Source organism: Lagopus leucura, unplaced genomic scaffold (genome assembly GCF_019238085.1).
Source record: "Lagopus leucura isolate 7727_CA_CO unplaced genomic scaffold, USGS_WTPT01 Super-Scaffold_73, whole genome shotgun sequence".
Lineage (NCBI taxonomy): Eukaryota > Metazoa > Chordata > Aves > Galliformes > Phasianidae > Lagopus > Lagopus leucura.
In genome coordinates this window covers 93,153,925-93,160,629 of record NW_024962252.1, presented here as the reverse complement: position 1 = coordinate 93,160,629, position 6,705 = coordinate 93,153,925, and positions in this window count along the sequence as shown.

The following is a 6,705-nucleotide window of genomic DNA, read 5'->3' as shown; positions in this document are numbered from 1 at the left end:
CTCCACCTGTCCCTGCACAGATGCTGCCATACTGTGATGTGTGAGCATACATTATTTGCCCTGAGGGAACAGAGATTTGCAGAGAATCCTGGAGTAGGGATCGACAGGCTGGGCCAACAGGAAAGTACCTTTGGGAAGGAGCAAAATGTAGGAGCTGAGAAATTGCAGCTGTGGCAGCCAGAACCTCTTCAGAGCTGTACCATCAGCTAGGGATGCTTGGAAAACAGAACATACCTATTTGTGACAATGTCTGCAAGCACACAAAAAAAGGCAAAAAACTCCACAGTGCCTGTCCCCCTGCATGCAGAAAGCCTCTGGGACAGTGCTGCTGGCTTTGCCACCACAATGATGGGCTGAATTCAAGGTGGGATGAACCAGCATTCTGATAGGTACTGTAGTTAAACTGCATGGAAGCACTGAATCCATTCTGTATGTATACTTAATTTAGTTTTGAATTCTTGCAAGTTCACCTTGATAGTTGAAACTGTGAACTCATCTGCGTTGGTATTACCTTGACTCATTAAGCATCTCACAGAACAGCAAGCTCAAAGGGAAAAGGCAATTTGAACTTTCCTCTTAATCCTTGTAAGAGCGATGTAGCACACAGAAAGTGTTCCGTATTGACAAAGATCTTCCATTCACAAAAAGGTGAAAAATGCTTTCAGCCTTTTCTTTTCTGCTTTAGTTTTTCTGCTTGCATCTCAAACCCTGCCTGTGCTCAGGGAAACAAATTCATTTAGATAGCTCTTTCCATACCCCAGACATTCTGGAGAAGATCCTTTAGCTGCTGAGCAAAATCCAGCTGTGTGTGTGTATAAACATTTAAGTTAGCAGAGCGTGGCTGTTTGGTGCAGGCTTAACTCTGCTCAAAGCCCAGAGTAAAGCAAGGCCTCTGCTGGGCCTCTGCTGTTGAGCGTGACTGATGTTGGTAGCACAGAATGAAAGTCAAGCAGATGCTGGCAGGAATTATATATCGATTTATTTTGGATAGCACTCAGAGTGTGATGCTCAGATGTGACCAGTGATTCATCTCAGAGCTGGAGAAGCTGCCGACAGAAAGAACAAACTGGGTTTTATAAAGCATTCGTACTTGCAGCTTTCTCAACTGACTTGTATGGCCTTTGAAAGAAGGACTGCATCCCTTTTAATACATGTTACAGCACCAGTTTGAAAGAGTCCTGTTAGTTAAAGGATGAGAACTTTTGTACTTTTAAGAAAAGCCAGTCAGTTTCTTTCATGTTTAATACACAATAATTCATGGGTGCTTGCTCATTGCATTCAATGGCTGGCAATACTGTGACTTCAGATAACCATGAGGAGTTTTATCCGTGGCATCCAGATGAGGTGCACAGAAGGTAGCAGGGAGCCAGCCAGTCTGTTGGGCACTGAGCAGTGCCTCACACTGGGTTTTCTAGGCAGCTAGGCATGAAATTGCCAGGCTAAATACATGCATCCAAACACCATGAGGCATGCAACCACATAGGGTTAGCCATATTTCTAGTGCCACAGAAGTGAACTGATAAGGTGGATTTTTGCTGATTGACAGACATTTTATTCCATGGTGTCCTCCATCTGAACTCGGAAGAATTGAGAGTATTTATTGAAAATCAGACTGAAAACTCACCATTTTCCCAGGATTTTTATCAGCTTCTGGGTGCAATGTAAATTATGGGCGCTGATTATTAAAGCCCTGTAGACCAGGCGTTGTCTACCTGCAATGGGAGTTAAGATGCTGCATGTACCTCACAAACAGCCACAGAGTACATTCAGGTGATGATGGGTGACATGTTATATCCGACCAAAGACATTTTGGCCTTGAAACTAAATTCCAGTGTCAGTCCCTACAAAGCCAAATATGCATCAGTGAAGACATGACAGAGACGTCTGCTTGCTCAGCTCTTGGCCAAGAGCTTTGGGTTGGGTGCCTGGCACTCACTGTGTGCTGCTCACTGTAACTCAGAAGACCTGCACACGGGGTACACAGCCAGGTGAACCTCACTATAAAAGGAGGCTTTGAAAGGAGCAGAAAGGAATTAGGGATCCGACACCTATTTTGGCACAAGAAGAGTTGGGTGCTTCTCCGTTTAGACTTAAATCAAAGGCTGTGTATGAAGCACGACTTCTCTGAGGTCTACACAGTGGGACCAATATAAGGAGGTGGGGCACCCCAGGCACCATATTGCAGCGATCTGGATCAGTGTGGGTTTTTTTCCCCCAAAATTATAGCAAGTATTTGCAAGTGCTACACTTGGAACAGGATGATCTTTAAGTCTCCTCCCAACCCCTACCAATCTATGAGTCTACAATACACCACAACTCCTCTGGTGCGCCCAGGTACAAATGTGACACAAGTAAACTTGTACGGCTTCTTCTCATACACAAAGCTGTGCAGGGGCAGAAGAGAGCTGAAGAGATTGGTGTAGTGTGAAAAGACATAGGCAATGCAGTGAGAAAGCTGGGAAAGACTTCCAATTTAAACAACTGCACGATTCTGTGATGGGTTATATCACAAAAGGGTGGGAGAGAGGGAAATACAACACCCAAATGGGCAGAAATGGAAGATATTTAGCTCTCAGCAGAGAGCTCTGCACCAAAACCAGGCCCTTCTGGGTGTAAGAGGGCATTTCCAGGAGATGGACATATCTGTGCACCTGCAGATTGAAAGAGTGAGGGATTTTTGTTTGATATCTGGGCATGATATTGACTTTTAGAGGATACTGCAGGGATCAAAATCTCAGTTGAACTCTTATCTGGCTGTGTGGCAGGTTTCTGCAGCCAGCCTCACAGCTGGACTCTGCAAGCAGCTGCAAAGCTGTTATAGCAAAGGTTAAAGAGAAAAACCCTTCTCTTTTCCTTGCCTATCACCCACCCTGCTGATCTGAATAAAATATAACTGATAAGAGGCTCTAAGACTGTTATCTGTCTGAACCTGGTCACGGAGGTGGGGATGTGGATTCTTTTTGGAGCAGCAGCCAGAAAAAAAAAAAAAAAAGAAGAAGAAGAGTACACCAAAAAAGAAAGTGGAAAAACCACACCAGTTTGGAGCTGCTGATAACCTCTCTGGGCTGACATGATTCCAGAGAGATGTACAGCATCCTAATGAAATGCTAGAGCTCTGCAATGCCTCTCCTCCCCATATGATGCTGTGTGGTACCCATCCCCTGCCAGCACCATAAGTGTTACCAGTACTAGGGCAGAAATGGACTTTGTTGCAGTCACTATGGAGGATACCTCCAGCTCCCATGGGCTGAGCTTCCTCTGCCACCACGGTTACACAGGGACATGGGGAGGGACAAACTGAGGACAGAGCTGTATCCGACACCTGAATTCAGGGGAACTGATCAAGTGGCTCTGAACTAACACAACTTGGTGTTTCTTGAGTGTATCAATTCTCAAGCTGGGGAAAAAGGAATGAGCATAGCAGGGATGGTATCATCCCTGGGGAATTTCAAGAGCAAGTCAAATTTACAAACAAATAGCATGAAAATGGAAAACATCATCTTTGTTTCTGAACAGGGCATAATAAGAAAAATCTCGTTCAGTTCCTGCTTAGATAGCACAGCTGCTTTCTGGGATCCCTTGGTTATCTGCTGCTCCTCTAATGCCATGTTTTGACGCTGGGGTCGTTTAGATAAGTGCTATAACCCAACTTGTATACTGCACCACAATGCTCTGATACATATCATGTACTGACTGTGCTCTGCCAGCTGGGGAGCTGGGATAGGGTGAGGGAATCCCCGTGACCCTTTGGAGAGTCAACCCTGATTCCTAGAGAAGCATCAGTCAGGGTGGGACCGCCTTGCAGGGACTAATCAGCCCCCAACCTGTCACTGGTTTGGGCATCCCAAAGGCGCAAGGAGCGCTTCTGGGAGGACCAGGGAGCTGCAGGTGGGACAGGAGCACAGTCAGGGGATGCTGTGCTTCAGCTCAGAGGGCTCTGGATTGCACAAGATCTGGGAGAAGGCGCGTGTGAGAAGTCAGGCGGGTTGGCGAGAGACGCAAAAGACAGCAGATATCGACCGTTCGATGCCGTTCATACAAAGTTACTCGGGCCACCGCAGGGCGCTGCAAAGTGACTTTGCCTTCCGCCCCAGCAGGAGAACACAAAAAGTTCGGCCAACCGCATCCGCACCGTTTCTTGCCATCCCCGACCCCGCGCCGTTCCGGGCACCCGGCTGCCCGAGGTTCCCCACAGGACACCCCCCGGGACCCCGCGGTACTTACGCACGGGCGGGCGCGGGGCGCGCCCCCGGCGGCGGCGTCGGGCAGCGCAGGGCGGACTGGGTGCAAGCACAGCGCTGCGGGCAGCGGCCGCCCCCCGCGCCGGGCAGCAGAGCGGGCAGCAGCAGCGGCAGCAGCGCGGGCAGCATGCCGGCAGCACCGCGCCTCGCTCTGCTGCTCTCGCCCGCGGCACGCGCCCCGTTCCTCCCGCCCCGCCCCGGGGCGTGCTCGCCCCCCACCGCCCGGCCCGCCCGCAGTCGGATCTGCGCTGGGGGATTCCGCGCTCCTCTATTTGAGGAGGTGCGGAAGTGATGCCGTCCCCTCTGGAGGTGTTAACTGGCCAGCGAGAGGCGTTTGCTCGGTGAGGGATCAGAGGGACGTACCTCGTGGTGCGGGACTCGTTAAGTTTGCGGTGGGCACCAAGCTGGGAGGGAGCGTCGATCTGCCCGGGGGTAGGGAGGCCCTACATGTGGGTAGGCTGGATCGCTGGGCTGAGGGTAACTGTATGAGCTTCAACAAGGCCATGGGCTGAGTCCTGCAATTTTATCACAGCCCCACGCATCACTACTACAAAGTGGCTGGAAAGCTGCACAGAGGAAAAGGATCTGGAGGTGTTAGCTGACAACTGGCTGAGCGTGAGCCAGCAGTGTGCCCAGGGTGGCCGAGAAGGCCAATAGCATCCTGGGTTGTATCAGAAATGGTGCAGCCAGCAGGAGCAGGGTGGTGATTGTGCCTCTGTACTTGGCACTGGTGAGGCTGCATCTCGGTACTGTGTTCAGTGTTGGGCCCTGCACTACAGGGAAGGCATCAAGACCCTGTCTGTCCAGAAAAGGATCTGGAGCACAAATGTGGTGGGGAGCAGCTGAACTGGGATTGTTCAGTTTGGAGAAGAGGAGGTTCAGAGGAGAGCTTATTGCCTTCTACAGCTGCCTGAAAGGAGGTTGTGGCGAGGTGGGGTTGGCTTCTCTCAGGTGACAGCGACAGGACAAGAGGGAATGGCCTCAAGCTGCACCAATGGAGATTCAGATTGGTATTAGGAGAAATGTCTCCTCAGAAAGACTGGTGGAGTCACTGTCCCTGCATTGTTCAAGAACAATGGAGAAGAAGTACTTAGGGACATGGTTTGTGGGCATAACAGTGCTGGGTTGACAGTTGGACATCATGATCTCAGAGGTCTTTTGCAGCCTTATTGTTTCCGTGATTCACAAAGGTCTGTTTTGTAAAGAACCATTTTTCACAGAACAGTCATTATTGATGTTGTTATTGTTATTTACTGCTGCTACTTCTAGAAGTTATAGGAAGGATTCAGGACTTTCTTTGTAACAAATGATGGAGCGACCCACAAAGCAAGCTAATTGCTTTCCAGAGGACTTGCAAACCAAATGAAAGGGTATGGGATCACCTTTAGCTACCTTCACCTTTATGTGTCTTCAAGAAAAGGTCTCTGAGACTCCGTCCCCAGAACTATCACTGGGAGATGTTAGCCACGTGCCAAGGTTTTGAAACCCTCTTACTTTTAACAAACCAAATTAGAATGACAAGCAAAGAACTTGATTTCTGTTTGAAAGATGCAGTCTCTTGGGAGTCTTGCACACCTGGTCTTGAGTTGGTATCTATCCAAAATGGAGCTGTTTTTATGAATAAATTCAGGCATGTGTGCACATTGTGCTAATATAAATTCACAAGCACAGGCGCAACAGCATAGGACCAAAGAATCATTAAGGCTGGAAAAGGCCTCTAAGATCATCGTGCCCAGCCACCATCCATTCTCTCTGTGCCTGCTGACCCATGGCCCTCAGTGCCACATCTACATGGTTCTTGCAGTTCATACAGGGATGAACCTTGTATGGCTCTGCAACAGTGTATGCAGTTATACACCTATGTTCCTATGTGGCTGCATGGCCATAACAAACGGCAGCACAAATATACTACAGTTCAGGGAACCATCTGTATTGTGACAGTACTGGAGAAGGAGCTCAGCTTTGACGATGTCCTGAAGTTTCAGTGAAGTCCCAGGGACTAAAGGACGTGCTTGATGTTACTGCTGCAGTCAGGGACAGCGCTGCACTTGTTGGAGAGCTTTTCAGAATCCTTGTCTCAAGGCTGCTGTAGAGAAGTGTGTGTGAGCCCTTTGCCCACAAGAATCGTACCAGTGATAACGGCCACGGGGGCAGCAGCTGCAGGTTGTGGGCAGGAAAAAAATGTAAACAGGAAAATCCCACAGCCTTTATATCCCATCTGATGCTCCCAAGCTGAGGGGTGGAATTGGTGGAGCAAGGACTTGACACAGCAGAGCTATTGCAGGTTTGACATCCCATAGCAGGTCTCAAACCTGCCAACTCACAGCTTGCAGGAGTCATACATCCAATTTAGGGCTGTTAGGCTAATTTGCTCCTTTTTCTCTCTTTCTCCATTTGCTAACCTTAACAACCCTTTATACAGTTCCTCAGAGAAGCAGTGCCAGCGGAATACTCATGTGTGGAA